Source organism: Macrobrachium nipponense, chromosome 39 (genome assembly GCF_015104395.2).
Source record: "Macrobrachium nipponense isolate FS-2020 chromosome 39, ASM1510439v2, whole genome shotgun sequence".
NCBI lineage: Eukaryota > Metazoa > Arthropoda > Malacostraca > Decapoda > Palaemonidae > Macrobrachium > Macrobrachium nipponense.
Window position 1 is genome coordinate 11,358,732 of NC_061099.1, and position 11,698 is coordinate 11,370,429.

General features: G+C 38.7%; 2 long non-coding RNA genes across 2 annotated transcripts in view; both read right to left on the minus strand.

Moving 5' to 3' along the window:
• Positions 1-1,428: 1,428 nt before the first annotated feature.
• Positions 1,429-5,122, minus strand: LOC135210519 (uncharacterized). The gene is made up of 5 exons (XR_010313523.1): positions 4,983-5,122; positions 4,036-4,095; positions 3,754-3,853; positions 3,385-3,524; positions 1,429-2,553 (listed from the first exon to the last, which is right to left on the minus strand). It is a non-coding gene; the product is annotated as an uncharacterized LOC135210519 (long non-coding RNA).
• Positions 5,123-6,755: 1,633 nt separating this feature from the next.
• Positions 6,756-11,698, minus strand: part of LOC135210520 (uncharacterized) — an 8,969-nt gene continuing 4,026 nt past the window's right edge. The window contains exons 2-3 of the long non-coding RNA XR_010313525.1: positions 7,744-7,842; positions 6,756-7,472 (exon numbers count right to left, since the gene is read on the minus strand). This is a non-coding gene — a long non-coding RNA (uncharacterized LOC135210520). The remainder of the gene's footprint in view (positions 7,473-7,743; positions 7,843-11,698) is intronic.

The window sequence follows — 11,698 nt, forward strand, 5'->3', positions numbered from 1 at the left end:
AATTTTAATGAATTCCTCTCAAAATTAAACGCATTAGTGCCCAGCATCAAATTTAAAGTTGAATGGGAAACAGACAACAAAATTCCTCCTTTTCTTGATGTTTTAATAATCAGAGACACGACAGAATACAAATTTACCATATACAGAAAACCAACGTTCTCACTTTCATATATTCACTACTTTAGCTATCATGACAATACTATCAAGATAGGGTGTAGCTAGCAACCTATTCTTAAGAGCCTTACGAATTTGTTCCTCAGATTTCCTGGAAAAAGAATTTGAACTAATTCGCAAGCAACTTCCATCTTTAAAGTATCCTGACCATATAATTGAGAAAGCAATTCAAAAGCAAACTTAATTTTCTACCGACCCCCTAAAGACAAGACCAGAGACACACCCAACAATAAAATAAAAATTCCCCACCTGGAGACGATTAAGAGAGTAACTCACACCCTTGGGAAATCCAACCCTTTTGCATTTACCTACCCCCAAATACCTTAGCCAAATCCCCTGATTAACGTCCAACAAAAGACATCTCCCAAAGACTCTGGGGTATATGAGATTCCCATGCCAGGTACTGTGACCAATCTTACATCGGATTACAGGTAATCACTTCCCCAGAGATTAATACAACACAAACGGTCAGTTAGGTATGGACAACAGAACTCGGTCTATTTTCAACCATATAAATGAACATAACCATAGAATAAACTGGAATATGTCACGTGTAATTTATAGCAGCAACTGCCGGTACAAGAGTCAAATGATGGAATCGGCCTTAATAAAAGAGAAGCAGGTAATGAACATCTCAAAAGGGAATTGGATATCAGATATCGTCGACGCAGTGTTCATTCAACGATGCTTAAGAAGATTAAAGGAAGATTATCAGCGGGGGGTGGACCTTAAATTGGCTTACTTGTGGACGAATCTCTTGGTATAAATACCACCTTTTCTGTAAACTTTTCTCATTCATATACCTGAAGAGAGAGACAGCAGTCTCTGAAATATAGTACTTTTCTCTCTACATTTTGGTGTTTTATGGGCTCCTTTTATTAGATGGAATTCTGTTGTTACAGAACATTTTTACCAGTCATATATATATATATATATATATATATATATATATATATATATATATATATATATATATATATATATATATAAAGAAGCACCCGAGCATGACCAATAGGCCTAGTGCTCGATTCTTAAAACAGATCTCCGATTATTCCTGACTAGATAAAAAGGTCCCGAGAGAGAGAGAGAGCATAACAGGAGATACTCGAATTAAAATAATGCTCGCCAGACATATTCACACTCCGGACCGTATGGACAAGAATAGTCTCACTCATGCCCTGAAAAAAAAAAAATGTGGAAATCTACGAAAATACTTATTTGTTGCGACCCTGAACGCAACTCCACACGCAAAAATTTGCACAATCGAGAAATTCGATGAAATTATTGACTAACAAGCCGGAAAATATATTTCCTTGATTCTTGAAAAAGGCCTAACTATGTAACCAATGCTAAACGCGCATATAACTTAGATTTGTTTTTTTTTTTTTTTTTTACACCAACTTGTGTCTTATTTATATTTCATTTAATCTAATCAGATGCTAAACTTCTCTGTGCTTTATCAAAAGAAATCATAATAACTTTCGATATAACGCTATAAAAGTAGAAAGTTAATTTACAAATATTAGTCCAATGCTTATGCACTCGATTCCTGCTGCCACTCGATGGTGAACACTTGATATCACACTTTGAGAGCCGCAGATGTTTCTTTGGGGAAATTCTTTTTTTTTCTTTCTTTCTTTTAATAAACAATTCTTGAACTACCATTGATCATTCACTGGGGAAATACTTTCTGCGCTTATACAGTTAATCACTGATACATATTATCAGATAAATAGGATGACAATAATTGGAATAAAATATACTAACTGGCAACTCCACGAGTTTCTAAAGAAGTACTAACAATTCTGAGATTTGTCGCTTCACTTCTGGAACTTACTTGTACAATACGAGAAAAAATGTGACAATGGTCTTTTGGTGGCGGGGGGTTGGGATGGCCGGCAAATTTGTAGGATTTTTATGTAATTAGGTCTTGCTCAGATGCTACCTTCTATTTACCCTACAAGACTGCAAAGTTATATTTTCTGTTTCCTTATAGATTAAAACACTCCAAAACCAGGAAGAAAACTTGAGGCTTCGCCACACTTACGCTTACTGTGGTTTTACACAACATTCGTCTTTATTGTCGCATATAAAAGGACAATATTAATCACTGTGGTTTTAATTAAGTTTTATTTATAACAAGTCTTTATTAAGATGTATAACTTTTCCATGACTATTCAGATTTAGTATAACACACACACACACACAAAAGCTACAGAGAGAGAGAGAGAGAGAGAGAAAGGCCTTACCTCTCACAACAAACTGCCTGGGTTCTTCATGGTCATGAATATAGCACTTATATTTTCCCTGGTTGCCCTTCGTCAGATTTCGTAGCACATAGCCCGCCCTCGGATCCTCCAAAGGACCCCGGTGGATCTCCTTCATAGGACCAAAAAGCTGAGGTTATTGGCTGCTTTTGGAAGGTTTAGTTGAAGGTTCTAAGCTTCAAGACTGAAAATTTAGTGTCAAAAGCTACAATATTTGAAGTGAATGTTAAATAAACACTTGAATGTTGAAGAGCTCAGATTTAATCTTCCAGTTGAAAGAAACACCTTGACACTGAGGGTTAAAAGTCAGGTTGAAATGTCAAAGTTGAAATTTAATGTTGAAGTCTTGGCATTGTAGGTAAAACTGTAAGATTTGCATTTAGGTATGAGCGCAGTTAAAGCTAAAACTGATTGCTAAAAGTAAACGTTCCAGTTTAAAGTTTGAGTATTATTAGTTAAAGATGATGTTAGGGTTAAAAGGTGAAATGGAATGTTACCGAGTGTTAAGCACCGCTTTTTAAATGTTATACTCTATAAATCTACCGTTAAAGCTTAAGCATATTTTCAGTCTAGGGGTTCAGCGTTTCCTTTATAAAGCAAAGTTGTATTCTTTTGCAAACTTCATTACCATTGTTTTCTGCAGGTTAAAATAAGGATTATAATACCTATCTATTAACTTAAAGTTCAAAAAAGCTGGAAGTGTTTGGGTATAGGTTACAAGTTAAAAATCGTCGTTCACATTCAAACAGAGGAATATGGCTCTATATTTTCTATCCAAATAATAGAAGCAGGGCTAGGCTAGAAATGGCAGTGTCAAGGTACATCTTACTTATGGAGTGATTCACCGAAAATTTGCCATTACTGAAATGCCGAAGGTTGCAGATAAAACTGATCGAAAACATAAGTTGTCTTGTTACGAGGTCAAGATAAGACAGTCCCTTACCTCGTCACCATGTTTAACGACAACTGTAAGATTGGGCTGGGTGGGTCTACAATCTAGTACCACTTGGCCACCGACATTCCCTGCGATTCTGGAGCCTTGACATCGATCTGGATTCAATTCGGCAAAGCTTTCTTCATCAGCTGTAGAGAAAAGCAACTCAACTTGGATGAGAATTGTTATTGATGCTGAGGATTTAAATTCTCAAGTGAGACCACATCACTGAAATTGAGATTTTATACTTGTCCATGTCGAATAACATTTTATGAAAATGAACTCTTGGAAAATGGTAGCCACTCGTAAATTAAACAAGTTCGACATCCAAACAATCGACTTTGATAAGTTTGTGTTGAGGGAAGCGCTGTCACTTACAAAAAAGGTAGACATAGGTGCTGGTTGATGCCCTGGGGTCACTCAGGCTAGTGTTGTTGTAATGGCAGTGGTAATGACCTTGGCTGTTATGGTCATTTAGCTGAAACATAATAGGAGAAATATCATTAAGCAACTACCTGAAAATAGATCCAGTCACTCTTTGAACTGAACTGTACATAATTTAGTATCATTATATCAAAAACTTGCTGCCCTCAACGAGAGATAAGTTTCTTGCCCTCAATGTTGTATATCAAACAAATGTGTCTTGGATTCTTCTCATACCGTCAGTTGGGATCGATAGGAGCCATCTGTCTTCGACGTCTGGGTCTGCTTTCCCATGTCCTGGAATAAGGAGATAGGATGAGGAATGCATTCATAAACTTTCTTGGGTAAGAAAAGAATTAGAACACGTCTGAGTCAGTTCTACGGAAAGAAAGCCATTTTCATAAGCACTTTATAAGTACATTCATATCAACGGTTTGAATATTGTTATGCCAACTGGGGAAAAGTTGTTCAGTTGCCGATTTAGACGGGGGGGCGGGGGACAGCTTTGTCAGGGAGGGTATAGATAGCGCCTTAGGTATATAGAAGAGAGAAGACTGCTCATTTGGTTAGTTACCTTATCTAGGCTGGGTTTGCTGGAAACAAGAAGATAAACGACGGAAAAACAGATGTGAATGGGGAAAAAGGAAGCAGGAGGAGAATTCCGGAGGTGTGCAGCGAAAGGAAAGCAGCAGTCAGTAAACCTGGCAAACCAAATATTGTGGCACAAAAAAAAAAAAAAATCCGGCAATAGAAGGCATGACAACTTTCGTGAGGTTAACCGACTTTCCTGCAAAGTTCGAGTGAACAATAAATAAATAAATAAAAATTCGGTAAAATACAAAAGTGATTCACAAGTCAACATTGTGGACAGTAGAACAACGCCAGTGATGTTAAGAAGGTTAGTTATTACAGTCACGATTCTTGTTCCATCCACGTTAGTTGGCAGTGGTTGGTGGTGGCAGGAACATGGCAAACTTCAGCTGTCTGCGATGCCTTGCATCTCTTTAGGTCACTAGCCTCCTCTTCCTCCCAAGCCTTCTTAAACTGGGTCATAGGTCATGGAAAGAAGATCTGCTGGGTAAAGTTTCCCAGTTCAACTTGGCTTATATACAGCCTTTTATTCAGTGCAAACGCCACCCATGTGCGCTCCTGAAGGAAGGAGAGAGAGAGAGAGAGAGACTCACATAATGGCAATCCAGGTACTTGTATGTCCAGACGAGAGCTTCGTTTCCCTCGCAAGTCAGTGTTACAGGTCTTCTATTCACTAGAAGTTCTTCCCCATTTAAGATCCTTGGAGGGCTGACATCCTGCTGACTGTGTACCGCTGAAATGAAAAGGAGTTTTGAAAGAGTTGGTGACGTCACTTCTCGATGCAGTGAAACTATACTGTTGTAAGTAAAGGTTGTTACTCAGCCAAGTGTAAACGAAAAAGTTATAGGCAAGGCGCACTCAGCGGCTTCATTTGAAAAATGCTACCAAGTGGTATCTAGATGAACGACATACTACAAAGGTCCTTTATGGTTTGTACCGATCAGTGTTGATCTGATCCCTTTTCATGAAATAACAGGTGAGGAATGAGGCATCTGAAATATAGTACTTTTCTCTCTATATTTTGGTGTTTTTATGGGCTCCTTTTATTAGATGGAATTCTGTTGTTACAGAACACTTTTTACCAGTCATATATATATATATATATATATATATATATATATATATATATATATATATATATATATATAAAGAAGCACCCGCGCATGACCAATAGGCCTAGTGCTCGATTCTTAAAACAGACCTCTGGTTATTCCTGACTAGATAAAAAGGTACTGAGAGAGAGAGAGAGCATAACAGGAGATACTCGAATTAAAATAATGCTCGCCAAGCACATTCACACTCCGGACCGTATGGACAAGTATAGTCTCACTCATGCCCTGAAAAAAAAAAAAAAAAAAAAACAAAAAAAAAAAAATTGGAATCTACGAAAATACTTGTTTGGTGCGACCCTGAACGCAACTCCACATGCAAAAATTTGCACAATCGAGAAATTCGATGAAATTATTGACTAACAAGCCGGAAAATATATTTCCTTGATTCTTGAAAAAGGCCTAACTATTTAATCAATGCTAAACGTGCATATAACTTGGATTCGGTTTTTTTTTTTTTTTTTTTACACCAACTTGTGTCTTATTTATATTTCATTTAATCTAATCAGATGCTAAACTTCTCTGTGCTTTATCAAAAGAAATCATAATAACTTTCGATATAACGCTATAAAAGTAGAAAGTTAATTTACAAATATTAGTCCAATGCTTATGCACTCGATTCCTGCTGCCACTCGATGGTGAACACTTGATATCACACTTTGAGAGCCGCAGATGTTTCTTTGGGGAAATTCTTTTTTTTTTTCTTTCTTTCTTTTAATAAACAATTCTTGAACTAACATTGATCATTCACTGGGGAAATACTTTCTGCGCTTATACAGTTAATCACTGATACGTATTATCAGATAAATAGGATGACAATAATTGGAATAAAATATACTAACTGGCAACTCCACGAGTTTCTAAAGAAGTCTATCAATTCTGAGATTTGTCGCTTCACTTCTGGAACTTACTGTACAATACGAGAAAAAATGTGACTAGGGGCTTTGGGGGGGGGGGGGGATGGCCGGCAAATTTGTAGGATTTTTATGTTAGGTCTTGCTCAGATGTTACCTTCTATTTACCCTACAAGACTGCAAAGTTATATTTTCTGTTTCCTTATAGATTAAAACACACTCCAAAACCAGGAAGAAAACTTGAGGCTTCGCCACACTTACACTTACTGTGGTTTTACACAACATTCGTCTTTATTGTCGCATATAAAAGGACAATATTAATCACTGTATAGATAGCGCTTTAGGTATATAGAAGAGAGAAGACTGCCATTTTCATTAGTTACCTTATCTAGGCTGGGTCTCCTGGAAACAAGAAGATAAAAGACGGAAAAACAGATGTGAATGGGGAAAAAGGAAGCAGGAGAATTCCGGAGGTGTGCAGCGAAAGGAAAGCAGCAGTCAGTAAACCTGGCAATCTAAATATTGTGGCACAAAAAGTAAATGTGGCAATAGAAGGCATGACAACTTTCGTGAGGTTAACCGACTTTCCTGCAAAGTTCGAGTGAACAATAAATAAATAAATAAAAATTCGGTAAAATACAAAAGTGATTCACAAGTCAACATTGTGGACAGTAGAACAACGCCAGTGATGTTAAGAAGGTTAGTTATTACAGTCACGATTCTTGTTCCATCCACGTTAGTTGGCAGTGGTTGGTGGTGGCAGGAACATGGCAAACTTCAGCTGTCTGCGATGCCTTGCATCTCTTTAGGTCACTAGCCTCCTCTTCCTCCCAAGCCTTCTTAAACTGGGTCATAGGTCATGGAAAGAAGATCTGCTGGGTAAAGTTTCCCAGTTCAACTTGGCCTATATACAGCCCTTTATTCAGTGCAAACGCCACCCATGTGCGCTCCTTGAAGGAGAGAGAGAGAGAGAGACTCACATAATGGCAATCCAGGTACTTGTATGTCCAGACGAGAGCTTCGTTTCCCTCGCAAGTCAGTGTTACAGGTCTTCTATTCACTAGAAGTTCTTCCCCATTTAAGATCCTTGGAGGGCTGACATCCTGCTGACTGTGTACCGCTGAAATGAAAAGGAGTTTTGAGAAAGAGTTGGTGACGTCACTTCTCGATGCAGTGAAACTATACTGTTGTAAGTAAAGGTTGTTACTCAGCCAAGTGTAAAGCGAATGTTATACAAGGCGCACTCTAGCAGCTTCAATTTGAAAAATGCTACCAAGAGGTATCTAGATGAACGACATACTACAAAGGTCCTTTATGGGTTGTGCCGATCAGTGTTGATCTGATCCCTTTTCATGAAATAACAGGTGAGGAATGAGGCATCTCAGTCTTACCTGTAAAACTTAGCCAGAAAAGCAGAATGTAGACTTTAATTTCACACATTCTTAAGGTAGAATCCCTTCACCACCCATGTAAACGTTTTGATGGCAAACCTGTAAAGGAAAGCAAGAAATATGTAGATGTGTAATTTAGTCTTTTGAACATTTTGAAATTGTCCTCAAGTTGAAGACGAGTATAGGTAGTGCTACACGTTACTTTGGTGTTCATTTGGATTGTATCACAAGTTTTGAATTTCAAGATAGTTTTTATTTTTTGCATCTGTTCAAAATTATTTCTTTTCATCTACTCAGCATCTCTCATCAAGGCTTGTAAAGAAATGGTCTACAACTTGAGAGAGTTTAGAATAGACCAACTGTTCTTTTCTACAGTTAGTCTACACTTTTTTTTTTTTTTACATATGTATCAATTTATCCAGTTACATATGTATCCCCCTCTGTATATAAATGTGTGATGATGAAAATGTCCCTTCTTTCTTCTTTGAAAAAGTATAAAAACAACACATGTATTAGCAGGTTTCATGAGACTTCGTTGTAGTTGTCTGGGGGGCGGCTGATATTGGGGCAGTGTTCTGCACAACTGGTTCAGCCAATAAAGGATGGATTGCAGTGACCACTCTTGTTGGGCTTTCATCTGGTGCCTCCCCTGTTGGTGCAGACTGCCCCAAAAATTCTTAGAAGATGTGAAAGTTGAGAGGAAACGTGACCGATAGTAATGTCAGGATGTGCGTCAGGTAAATGAAGACTATTAAAGATTAGTTTGGAGTCAAGACTGCCAAAGAAAAAAGGCTGTGGGAATAACAGAAGCAATAAGTAATAATAATTTGTCTCAATCTCCCTCACTCCTATGGAGGTGACAAGCGAACAGTTAGCTGTATGGTTGCCTGAGATATACGTAGATGAGGTGACAGCATCCATCAATTAGAGTTCGTTTTTCTTATTTTTCTTGAAAACGTAGTGCAAGGGTCCACAGATTAGGCCTAATTGCACTGCCTACCATTACAGCTGCAAAGCATCCTGACGGTTTGCTATCGAATTAGTTGTGTTGAATTAGAAACAGGTCAGTCTTTGGAAGGCTCTAGTCTAAGGGTCATATAGACTTGAAAAACCGCACACTGGGACGTTTTGACTTCATAGCCATAATCTACTACATTGGCAGAGTTGTTTTGAAGGAGTTACTTTTTCGATGAATGAACTGCACGATGGAAGGGGTGGGATCCTAAGGCATTTATCTCAACACTACTATAACTGGTATTCAGGTAATGGTCTGTGTCTCGAGAGGTTGGCCAAAGTCGGGAAATTGGGCAACGATGTCCCAAAGTTAATTCTTAACATTCTAATCTTTTTCATAAAAAATAAACCTCTCTCTCTCTCTCCTCTTCTCTCTCTCCTCCTCTCTCTCGTCTCTCTCTCTCTCTCTCTCTCTCTTCGTGACTTTTGGAGTACCGCAAAAGGCATTTCAAGGTGATGATTGCTATCTCATGAGTTCAAGTGATCGCTGGACCATCCTCTCTATCTGGAGTAAAGTGATGGTGACGGGTACTGTCACTATTCGAGAGCAAAAGCTGTCCAAACTGTACTTCAGACAAATTAGAGGTCAGTCGCACAGTCTTATCGGAACTGAGGCATTTTTAATGTTAATTAGGGCAGACATCAAGGGTAACTACCGCCTCGACATTTGACCACTGACCACCCTCACCATTTCCCCCCACAGTCAAATCCTGCCACTTCACTTTTGCGTGAATGTTCCCACGAGGACGTAAGCAATAATAATAATAATGGAATATACAAAACACAGACAGTAACATACACAATCTAGATACATGAGACAACATGATAAAAAAATGAATAATCGGCACTTATCCACAAAATAGCTGAGGTACCGTAAAAGTTAGTAATCATAATACTGGTAATAACATTAATAATATTGGTGAGAAAAAAAATGCATTGAGAGTTATAACAGTTAGTGCACAGATTATTTAACTTAAATTTCAACTAGAAACCTTGGGTGGTTGCAGTAGTCAGGTCCAGAGGGCTAAATACGAAAAATGAGTGTAAAAGAACTTTAACTTGATAGTATTCACAGTAATAATGAAAAAGTAAAATATCAGTAATATATAAATAATAATGACAGAATCTGCAGATGACATCTTGCCAATACAGAGATTAGGGGACAAGGCCTCATTTTCCCATCTTTCCCACAATTTAGATCTTCTTGATTCACTCCTTAGGATGTTTTGTATGAGCGAGTTGCTGCTGTTCCTCACTCGGATTACCAGACTGGACATTGTTCGCCTTACAATGATTTTTAAATTGTCCAGGTGGTTTTCTATGAACATCTGTGTGGCGGATTGGTAGCGGGGAATGTTTGTGAGGCGTCTCAGAATGTCATTGTGCACAACGATGATACGTCTCATGGTCTCTCGCATATAGTTTGTCCAGAGGGAACACCTATATCCATAGATACTGTAGCAGCACGAGCGGAAGAGCACCAGTTTCACGTCTCGGTGACAGAGGGTAAACCTCTTTGCAATCATGTTGCCAGTTGCACATAGTTTACGACGCCTCTGTTCAATATCTGCCGTATGTTTTAGGAGCAGCGACATGCACTGGGTCTTGGTTTCGTTGTAAATTATATAAAAAATCCTCTGCCTATTGGCGGCAAGTGTCGACGAGTCGTTGGAGACCTTGCACTGATGGGGAAATCAGAACCATATCATCGGCATAACAGAGGTTGTTTATATTTGTTTCATTGACAGTGCATCCGATTGGGAGTTAGTTCAATTTGACATTCAAGGCATCTGTGTACGTATTAAACAAGTATGGGGAAAGAATGCCCCCTTGCCGAAGCCCGTTTAGGGAGCTGAAGGTGTTACCCCATTTGACACAGAATTGCTGTGTGGAGAACCAGCAATGTAAAATGCCAATTAGATATAGGGGTGTGCCTATTTTATGCAGTTTCAGGATGAGCTTCAGGTAGTTTGCTCTATCAAATGCTTTTCTCACATCTACAAAACAAAGGAAAACAGGAGAGGCTGATGATAGGTAGTAGTTCAGCAATTCTTTCGTATGTGGATGCAGGTGTCGGTTGAGGGGTTTGCTTTAAACCCTAACTGGTTGTCAGTGGTGTGTAGAAAGGGGAGAAGTCTCACTAGAAGAACCAACTCAAGTATCTTCGATGCGATCGTTGTGATTGCAATCGGCTGGTAGTTTTCAGGGTCAGTTGCATCATTTAGCTTGTTTTTGATTAATGGTATCAAGTGAACTAAGAGTAGGGAGTCTGGAAGAAACTGGTGAATTATGCACGCATTGAATAGGGCAGCTAGCAAAATGTAAATTATCGGATGGCAGAGTTTGAAAGCCTCTGCTGGAAGACCATCACAGCCGGGTGATTTATTATTAGGTAGGTTGTTTATGGCATCGCTGATGTTACCTGGCGTAATACGGCCTGCAAAATGAAATTGAATGTTGTCAGTAAGGAGGTTATCTACATCCCTTCAGGAATCTTGATCGTTTATGCAATTCAGGATATTGTTGAAGTGATCGCCCCACATACTTGTGATAGCCTTGTGTCCGACTGCTTCCCCTACTCTCTGTGATAGCGTTTTAGTTTTGGGATTTAAGGACTGGATATCTTTCCAAAGACGAGGATAATCACCAGATTCTATGTTTCTAGACATTGCATCGGTTCTTAGTTGTTTTTCATTTAATCTGCAGTGCTTAAAAGCAAGTCTGAACTGCGCTCTTGCCTGTCTCATTAGTAATGCAGTGTGTCCTTCCCTCGGGCTACCATTTTGCCTCCACAGTAAAAACATTTCTCGTGAGTATGTATACAGGTCTTTAACCAAGTCATTCCATCCAGGTATATTACGAGAATTACCTTGACGAAATCTATAGGCAGCCCTTCCTGAAGCAAGCATAGCGGAGATTATGTTTGAATAGAATTCATTCA